This window comes from Neomonachus schauinslandi, chromosome 2, assembly GCF_002201575.2.
Source record: "Neomonachus schauinslandi chromosome 2, ASM220157v2, whole genome shotgun sequence".
Taxonomy (NCBI): domain Eukaryota; kingdom Metazoa; phylum Chordata; class Mammalia; order Carnivora; family Phocidae; genus Neomonachus; species Neomonachus schauinslandi.
The window spans coordinates 128,771,044-128,782,160 of record NC_058404.1 but is presented as its reverse complement, the minus strand read 5'-3'; positions in this window follow the sequence as shown (position 1 = coordinate 128,782,160).

Sequence of the window (11,117 nt, the reverse complement as noted above, 5' to 3'; positions counted from 1 at the left end):
AATCTAAATATTTACAGTGATTTATATAACAATTATACTTTAAATTTTGCTCTAACTTTATATAATATAATCCATGAATGAATCTACATTACTTATATAGCATAGGTATTTAAAATATAGGTTTTATATTTAATCATTATAGGATAAATTAATCTGTACAAATAAAGCACAAACCATTAATTATCCCTGTTGAATAGCATAATTAAACAGAAGGAAAAAATTAGGCAATATTGATTGACATGAGTTAAAGCACCTGGAAATAGCATGCCATTTTCAGAGAAACATGTATATCAAGCACTATTGTACATTTCTGTGCACTGCTATATGAGTGAAGCATTAGTTCAAATTCAGTTTGTGAACATTGAGACAACTCTATTCTAGTTTTTAACTACATAGGTTGTTTGAGGTCATCAATGAGGTCATTAATTACTTTATTAGAAATCAATATTTCATGCCCCTACATGATATTCTGAGTATACATTAATAAGCCTAGAAAAGTGCCTGGCACAATGTAGACCCTCAGTAAATATTTGTTCCATAAGTACTGCTTAAATCCTTTAAAAACAACTTTGAAATGTATTATTAATTCTTAAATGTGAAACTTTAATACCAATTAGAATTAATATTTTTACATAGGCAAACTATTTAAAAGCTGCATCTTGGGTTACCTATAATAGATTATTTCTTCCTTGTCTAAAAATATAATATTTCTCATTCTCCCATCCAGAGCTTGTCTCATTAATTTTCCCTTGAGTCTGAATAGTGTTTAGTGTTGCTATCTTGACTACCTCCCTGGGTACCCTATTAGATTGCCTCATTGACCTCATGACTGAGAATTTCTTCATCTTATCTAGCTTAAGCATTCTCCCTTCAGGTTTCGGGCCATTACGTCTTGTCTTACCATCTTTAACTATCTTGAGTAATTCATCCCCTCAGGAATTTTAGCTACCCATAAATATAAAAAGAAAAAGACATATCTCATTGCATGACAGTTTGTGAAAATTGAGACAACTCTATTCTAGAGATAGCAGTACTCTAGGGCACGCAGAGAGCACTGGTGAAGGAAAAAAAAAAATCCCTGGCTTGCTGACTTGATGCAAGGTCACTAAATTTTATTTGAATAGATCCCTGAAGCTATTCTTCATTTACCAAAGAGATAATTCTGACTTTGTGATATTGGCTCTTAATGTCATCTATTTTCCCTTTGAACTTTGTCCATATGTATTACTGTTTTTCTCTATATGATGATTTAAAAAAAAAAAAGAGAGGATGAGGGATGTGAGAATGAATTTTTTATAAATTATCAAAATATTACCATTTGTGGCCACTTCTCTATTGACCCCATCTTCTATTTTTCAAAAGATTTATTTTTGTTTTGTTTTGTTTTAAATCTTAGTAAATTTAAAAGTCCATGTGATTTGAAACTATGACCCATTGGAAAATAATTTGACTTGGGAAGTGGAATTTTAGAAACAAAGCAAATGAGCAAGGGAAAGAAAGAGAAAGGGAGGCAAACCAAGAAACATTCTTAACTATAGAGAATAAACTGATGGTTACCGGAGGGGAGGTAGGTCAGGGGATGCATTAAATCTGTGATGAGGATTAAGGAGTGCACTTGTGATGAGTATGGAAGTGTTGAATCGCTACATTGTACACATAAAACTAATATTATATTGATGTTAACTGATTAGAATTTAAACAAAACTTTTTAAAAAGTTTCAATGGATTCTAAACACTTTAGAGAAATTCCCAAATATGAAAGCTTAAAAATATATCATGTGCACTAAAACCAACATACATATATTTCCTAGTATAAAATATTTGTCCCTGGAAGAGTAGACTTTATCTAAACTATCATGCTCATCAAGTTTCACTTCAAGTTTCCCTCCACATGGTATAAAGCAATTCAAACTATAGTGTCAGATATTCTGTACACTTTCAATCTCTCCCCTGATTTTTAAGATCCACTTTCAAATCACCCAGTCTTTAAACTCTATAAATACCCTTCTCTAATTTCTTCTTTAAGACTCTCTTAAGATCATCAAACTAGTATCTGTCTTTAATGCAGTATGTTCAGTAAACTTAGTTTTGCTTGGTTACCAGGTTTTTCTAGGGTTGACAGGTGATATTTACATATCACATATCTAGCAATCATTCTGATTTTTAGAAATTAAAACACTGTAAAATACTTTTATTTATATCAGATTGACTAGAAGATTATGCATCCTTTCACTGGAAATAGTTTTTTGATGTTTATGATACAATTTTTTGTCCTGTTGTAGGTTGAGTTATGACCCCACCAAAGGTATGTTTGAATCTTAAACATTGGTACCTGTGAATGTGACCTCACTTAAAAATAGGGACTTTGTAGATAGAATCAAGTTAAGGTAAGCTTATACTGGAACAGAATGGGCTCTCATCTAATAACTTGTATCCTGATGAGAAGATATTCTGCCTCAAGACTAGAGTATCAACTCCTGCCTGAGTTTCTGGCCCATCAACATGCCCTAAAGATTTATCATTTACCAATTCCTATAATCACAAAGGCCAATTGCCTAAAATCTCTTCATAGATGGATGGATAAATAGAGATAGATAGATTAGATAGATAGATGATAGATGATAGATAGATGATGATGAAAGATAGAGATAGATGATATAGATATAGACATAAATAAAGATATAGATACAGAGACAGATATAGATAGATGATATAGATATATTGATATAGATATAATTTTCTATTCGTTCTGTTTCTCCACAGAACCCTAACACAGATTTTGGCACTGGGAAGTGGAAATCTGTTCTATCAGATACCTCAAAATGTGTAATTGGCTTTGGATGTAGGTAATAGGTAGAAGCTGGTAGAGTTTTGAGGCACATTACAGAAAAAAAAAGTATAGGATTGTTGGTAAAAATATGGATATTAAAGTTGATTCTGGTGAAGACTCAGAAAGTGAGGAGAGCTATAGAGAAAGATTTTATCTTAAAGAATATATATATAATCAAGAACAGAATGGTGCTAGAAATATTAGAGTTGTTTCTTGTGAATCTCAGGTGAAAATGAAGGGCAGATATTGGACACTAAATGAATGGGGACCCTTGTGATAAAGCAGCAGAAACTGGCTAAATTGTGTTCTACTGTGGGGTGGGAAGTAGAACTCACAAGCAATAAACTTATTTATTTGCCTAAGGAGATTTCCAAGTAAAATATGAGAGATGCAACGTGGTTTCTCCTTGAGGCTCTGTAGAGAATCCAAAAGGAAATTTTGGATTTCTAGACTCCAAAACTGTAATAGAATAAATTACCATACCCCATCTGTGGTAATTTGTTACAGCAGCCCTAGCAAACTAATACATGGTTCATATAGTAAATTTTAGAGACAGTCTCATTGGAAATCATGAATCTTAAAGGAAGAGTTAGAAGGGAGAAGGACATAGAGTAGAGCAGTTGGGTATGATCCAAAAAAGAAAAAAAATTGCTAAGTTGGACTTTATAAAATGAACAACTTCTGCTCTGCAAAATACACTGTTAAAAAATTTTGACAAGTCACATACTTGAAGAAAAATACTTGCTAAACACATCACACTGACAAAAGCTTCTGTCCAAAATATAAAAAAGACACTTAAAACTCAATAGTAAGAAAGTAAATATGCCAACTAAGAAATAGGCAGAAGATCCTGACTCCTAACCAAAGAAGATATGCAGATGGCAAATAAACATCTGAAACATCTTAACTTATGTTATTAGGCAACTGCAAATCAAACAATGAGGTACCAATACACACATGTTAGAATGGCTAAAAGTTTTTTTAAAAATGTAAAAACTAACAATATCAAATGTTGGTGAGGATGTAAAGCAATGGGAAACTCTAATTAATAGCTGGTGAGAATGCAAAATGATTCCGCAATGTTAAAAGACAGTTTAGCAGTTTCTTACAAAGCTAAACATAGTCTTATTATATGATGGAGCAACTGTGCTCTTAGGCATTTCCCTAAATTAGTTGAAAATGTACACACACACACATACACACACACACACAAGCCACACATTAATTCATAATTGTCCAAAACTGAAAACAAGTAAGTCTTCTTTAAATAGATTAAGGGGAGATAAAATTATGGTACATCTAAATAACAAAATACTAAAAATAGGAATACTAAGGAGAGAGTCGAGATGGCAGAGGATTAGGAGACCTTAGTTTTGTCTGGTCCCAGGAATTCAGCTAGATAGCTATCAAATCATTCAGAAAACCTGCAAAATCAACAGATCTAAGAAAAGAATTGCTGCATGAAAGGCATTCAGGTGGAGAAGTGGGGAAGAATCCTAGGTGGGACAGTGTGGTCTCAGGATCCCTGGGGTCACAGAAAGAATGGGGGTGACTGAATGTGGCAGAGCTCCCAAGCATCAGAACAGGGAAGCTGGCTGAAATAAGAGTGGACTTTCAGCTCTGTGTTGCCATAAACCATGAACTGCACAGTCAGCCAACCACCGTCCAAGCAGGGGCCCAGCAAGTGGCAGAACCATGACGAGACCCCCCCCCTTCCCCAGGGGGAGCATCACGTGTGTGCACCACAGAAGTCATCAAGGTTTAGAGACTAGAAGTGGAGTTGCATGTCTGAGATAGAAACACTCAGTCACAGGCTGGGTGAGCTTGGAGTGTGCTGGAGACCAGGGAGACCGGAGTAATTGCTTTTCCCTGAGCACACACTGAGGAGGGTGGGGGCATGAGCTTTCCACTGGGCTCAGAGGCTGCTTTGGGAGGCCACCATTTTCATTCGCATCCTCTAAAACAGTGAGGAAAGCCTTCAGGGAACAAAAGCCACATACAGCAATCCAGAGCAGCTTACTTAGCCTGGCCCCCTGGCAAGGGTGGTGCAATTCTGACCGGGGCAAAGACACCTGACAGACAGCACAACAGGCCCCTCCCCCAGAAGGACAGCAAGAACATCCAGCTGAGACTAAGTTTATTGATCACAAAGAACTGCAAAACTGCAGTGCTAGGGGAAATAGTTTATAGAATTCATGGGTTTTTTTCTCATGATTCTTTAGTCTTTCAATTTCAATTTCTTTCTCCTTCCTTTTCAACAAATTTCTTATTTTATCAACTCCTTTTTTAAGACTTTTTAAATTTTCATTTTTACAGTTATGTTCTATCCTTTCATTGTATTTAATTTTATTTTTGTATATACATAAATTTTTCTTTCCTTAGGATTTGGGAATGAAGTTGTTTCTAACAAAAAGACCAAAATACACAAAGAATCTAGTGTATTGCTCTGTTCTCTTCAACTGTCTAATTATATTCTCTCTCTTTTTTTAAGTTTTTTTAAACTTTTCATCTTTACAGGTACATACTATCCTTTCAATGTATTTAATTTCATTTTTGTATATATATAAGTTTTTCTTTCATTACAATTTTGGGATATAGTTTCTTCTAACAAATAGATCAAAATACACCCAGGATATAGTGTATTGCTTTGTTCTGTTCACCTGTCTAATTCTTCCTTCTTTTGTTTGTTTGTTTGTCTTTTAATTTTCATTTTTACAGTTACATTCTCTCTTCCCATTGTATTTAATTTTATTTTTATACATACATAAGTTTTCCTTTTGTTATAATTCTGGGATCTAGTTTTCTAACAAAAAGACAAAATACAGGATTCAGTGTGTTGCTCTGTTCTGTTCACCTGTGTGATTATATTCTCTCTCTCTCTCTCTTTTTTTATTTTAATTTGCTTTTTCAGTTTTGGGGCTCTTCTGATTTGTTTAGTGTATATTTCTCTGGGGTTGTTATTGCCAGTTTGATGTTTTGTTCTCTCATTCATCTATTCTTCCCTAGACAAAATGGCAAGATGGAAAAACTCACCTCAAGTGGCAGGCAATACTGAATGCCAGGAACCTAACCAGTATGGATATAAGTAAGATGTTGCAACTTGAATTCAGAATAATGATTATAAGCTATAAGCTGGAATTGAAAAAAAGCATAGAAAACACTAGAGAATCCTTTTCCAGAGAAATAAAAAAACTAAAATCTAATCAAGCAGAAATAAAAAAGGCTATTAATGAGATACAATCAAAATGGAGGCTCTAGCTGCTAGGATAAATGAGGCAGAAGAGAGAATTAGTGATATTGATGACAAAATGATAGAGAATAAAAAAGCTGAGAAAAAGAGAGATAACTACTAGATCACAAGGGGAGAATTCAAGAGATAAGTGATAACATAAAGTGAAACAATATTAGAATGATTGGGATCCCAGAAGAAGATGAAAGAGAGAGAGAGGGGCAGAGGTATATTGGAGCAAATTAAAGCAGAGAACTTCCCCAATCTGGGGAAGGAAACAGGCATTCAAGTCCAGGAGGCACAGAGAACCCCCCTTAAAATCAATAAAAATAGGTCAACACCTTGACATATACTAGTAAGGCTTTCAAATCTCAGAGACAAAGAGAAAATCCTGAAAGCAGCTTAGGACAAGAGGTCCATAACCTACAAGGGTAGAAACATTAGACTGGCAGCAGACCTATCCACAGAGACCTGGCAGGCCAGAAAGGACTGGTATGATATACTCAGAGTGCTAAATGAGAAAAATATGCAGCCAAGAATACATTATCCAGCAAAGCTGTCATTCAGAATAGAAGGAGAGATAAAAAGCTTCCAGGACAAATGGAAAATAAAGAATTTGAGATCAATAAACCAACCCTACAAGAAATATTAAGGGGGGGTCCTTTAAACAAAGAGAGAGCCCAAAAGTAACATAGACCAGAAAGGAACAGAGACAATATACAGAAACAGTGACTTTACAGGTAATACAATGGCACTAAATGTATATCTTTCAATAGTTATTCTGAATGTAATTGGGCTAAGCTCCAATCAAAATGCACAGGGTATCAGATTGGACAAAAAAACAAGACCTATCAATATTCTGTCTGCAAGAGACTCATTTTAGACACAAAGACACCTCCAGATTGAAAGTGAGGGGGTAGAAAATGATTTATCAGGCTACTAGACATCAAATGAAAGTTGGGGTGGCAATCCTTAAACCAGACAAATTAGATTTCAAACCAAACACTGTAATAAGAGATGAAGAAGGGCACTATATCATATTTAATGGGTTTATCCAACAAGAAGATCTAACAATTGTAAATATTTATGCCCCTAACATGGAAGCAGCCAATTATATAAAACAATTAATAATAAAATTATAGAAACACATTGATAATAATACAATAATAGTATGTGATGTTAAAACCCCACTCTTTGCAATGGACAGATCATCTAAGCAGAAGATCAACAAGGAAACAAGGGCTTTGAATGACACCCTGGACCAGATGGACTTTACAGATATATTCAGAGCATTCCATCCTAAAGCAATAGAATGCACATTCTTCTCGAGTGCACAAAGAACATTCTCCAGAATAGATCACATACTGGGTCACAAATCAAGTCTCAACCAGTACCAAAAGACTGGGATCATTCCCTGCATATTTTTAGACCTGCATATTTTTAGACAACAATGCTTTGAAACTTGCACTCAATCACAAGAGGAAATTTGGAAAAAAAAACTCAAATACATGGAGGTTAAAAAGCATCCTACTGAATAATGAATAGGTCAACCAGGAAATTAAAGAAGAATCTTTAAAAAGTCATGGAAACAAATGAAAATGAAAACACAACTGTTCAAAACTTTTGGGATACAGCAAAGGCAGTCTAAGAAGGAAGTATATAGCAAAACAAGCCTTTCTCAAGAAACAAGAAAGGTCTCAAATACACAACATAACCTTGCTCCTATAGGAGCTGGAGAAAGAACAGCAAATAAAGCCTAAACCCAGCAGGAGAAGAGAATTAATAAAGATTAGAGCAGAAATCAATGAAATAGAAACCAAAAGAACAGTAGAACAGATCAATGAAACTAGGAGCTGGTTCTTTGAAAGAATTAATAAGATCGATAAACATCTGGCCAGACTTATCAAAAAGAAAAAAGAAAGGACCCAAATAAGTACAATCATGAATGAAAGAGGAGAGACCACAATCAACATTTTAGAAATACAAGCAATTATAACAACATATTATGAGCAACTATATGCCAACAAATTAAGCAATCTGGAAGAAATGGATGCATTCCTAGAGAGGTATAAATTGAAATAGGAATAAATAGAAAACCTGAACAGACCCATAACCAGCAAGGAAATTGAAGCAGTAATCAAAAATCTCCCAACAAACAAGAGTCCAGGGCCAGATGGCTTCCCAGGGGAATTCTACTGAACATTTATAGAAGAATTAATACCTATTCTTCTGAAGCTGTTTCAAAAAATAGAAATGGAAGGAAAACTTCCAAATTTTCTATGAAGCCAGGATTACCTTGATATCAAAACCAGACAAAGATCCCACCAAAAAAGAAAATTATAGACCAATATCCCTGATGAACATAGATGCGAAAATTCTCACCAAGATACTAGCTAATAAGATCCAAAAGCACATTAAAAGGATTATTCGCCATTACCAAGTGGGATCAATTCCTGGGCTGCAATGGTGGTTCAACATCCCCAAATCAATCAATGTGACACAATACATTAATAAAAGAAAGGACAAGAACCATATGATCCTCTCAATAGAGGCAGAAAAAGCATTTGACAAAGTACAGCATTCTTTCTTGATTAAAACTTCTCACAGTGTAGGGATAGAGGGAACATACCTCAATATCTTAAAAGCCATATATGAAAAGCCCACAGGGAATATTATTCTCCCATCCAAGTACTAACCAGGCCCGACCCTGCTTAGCTTCCGAGATCAGATGAGATCAGGCGCATTCACGGTGGTATGGCCGTAGACCAGGAAATATTATTCTCAATGGGGAAAAACTGAAAACTTTTCCCCTAAGGTCAGGAACAGGACATGGATGTCCACCCTCACCAATGTTGTTCAACATAGGACTAGAAGTCCTAGCCTCAGCAATCAGAAAACAAACAGAAATAAAAGGCATCTGATTCAGCAAAGAAGAAGTCAAACTCTCACTCTTCACAGATAACATGATATTCTATGTGGAAAACCCAAAAGACTCCACTCCAAAACTGCTAGAACTCATACAGGAATTCAGCAAAGTGGCAGGATATAATATCAATGCACAGAAATCAGTTCCATTTCTATTAACTAACAATGAGACAGAAGAAAGAGAAGTTAAAGAGTTGATCCCATTTACAATTGCACCAAAAACTATAAGATATCTAGGAATAAACCTAACCAAAGAAGCAAAGGATCTATACTCAGAAAACTATAGAACACTCAAGAAAGAAATTGAGGAAGACACGAAGAAATAGAAAAACATTCCATCCTCATGGATTGAAAGAACAAATATTGTTAAAATGTCTATGCTACAGAGAGCAATCTACACATTCAATGCAATCCCTGTCAAAATACCATCAATTTTTTTCACAGAAATGGAACAAATAATCCTAAAATTTGTATGGAACCAGAAAAGACCCTGAATAGCCAAACAAATGTTGAAAATGAAAAGCAAAGCTGGTTGGCATCACAATTTTGGGCTTAAATCTCTATTACAAAGCTGTAATTATCAAGACGTTATGGTACTGGTACAAAAACAGACACATGGATCAATGGAACAGAATAGAGAACCCAGAAATGGACCCTCTACTCTATGGTCTACTAATCTTTGACAAATGAGGAAACAATAATTAATGGAAAAAAGACAGTCTCTTCAACAAATGGTGTTGAGAAAATTGGATAGCCACGTGCAGAAGAATGAAATGACCATTTTCTTATGCCATACTCAAGATGGATGAAAGCCTTAAATGTGAGACAGGAATCCATCAAAATCCTAGAGGAGAACACAGTAAGCAACCTCCGTGACCTCAGCCACAGCAACCTCTTGCTAGACAAGTCCCCAAAGGCAAGGGAAACAAAGGCAAAAAGGAACTACTGGGATTTCATCAAGATAAAAAGCTTTTGCACAGCAAAGGAAATAGTTGATGAAATCAAAAGACAACTGACAAAATGGGAGAAGATATTTGCAAATGTCTTATCAGGTAAAGAGCTAGTATCCAAAATCTATAAAGAACTTATCAAACTCGGGCGCCTGGGTGGCTCAGTTGGTTAAGCAACTGCCTTCGGCTCAGGTCAAGATCCTGAAGTCCTGGGATCGAGTCCCGCATCGGGCTCCCTGCTCGGCGAGGAGCCTGCTTCTCCCTCTGACCCTCCCCCCTCTCATGTACTCTCTCTCATTCTCGCTCTCTCAAATAAATAAATAAATCTTAAAAAAAAAAAAAAAGAACTTATCAAACTCAACACCCAAAGAACAAATAATCCAATCAAGAAATGAGCAAAAGACATGAACAGACATTTCTCCAAAAAAGACATACAAATGGCCAACAGACACATGAAAAAATGCTCCACATCACTAGGCATCAGGGAAAAACAAATCAAAGCCACAATGAAATACCACCTCACACCAGTCAGAATGGCTAAAATTAAAAAGTCAGGAAATTCCCACCCTTTGAGTTCTCTCAGACATGCATCTGGGAAACACCAGACACTGGTAACAAAGAGAGTGGCATGAAATACTCAAAGTTCTGAATGGGAAAATTCTGCAGCCAAGAATACTCTATCCAGCCAGGCTGTCAGAATAGAAGGTCAGATAGAGTTTCCCAGACAAACAAAAACTAAAGGAGATATTAAAGAGGACTCTTTGAGTGGAAAGGAAAGACCAAAAGTGACAGTATAGAGTTAGAAAAAACAAAAGCAGTCAAAATGAGTATTCCTGCAAAAAATCAGTCAAGGAACTCACACACAAAAAAGGATATAAAATATAATAACTTATACTTAAAAAGTGGGGAGGAGAGAAAAGAATTGGTTCAAACTTAAAATACCATCAACTTATTATAGACTGCTATTTGCAGAAGAGGTTATATACAAACCTAATGGTTACCATATATCAAAAACCACTAATAAATACGCAAAGAATAAAGAGAAATAAATCCAAATATATCATCAAAGATAAACAGCAAAACATAAAAGAGGGAAAGATAAGAAAGGATTAAAGAAAATCCTCAGAAAAAAGTAATAAAATGGCAATAAATACGTATCTATAAATAATGATTTTGAATGTAA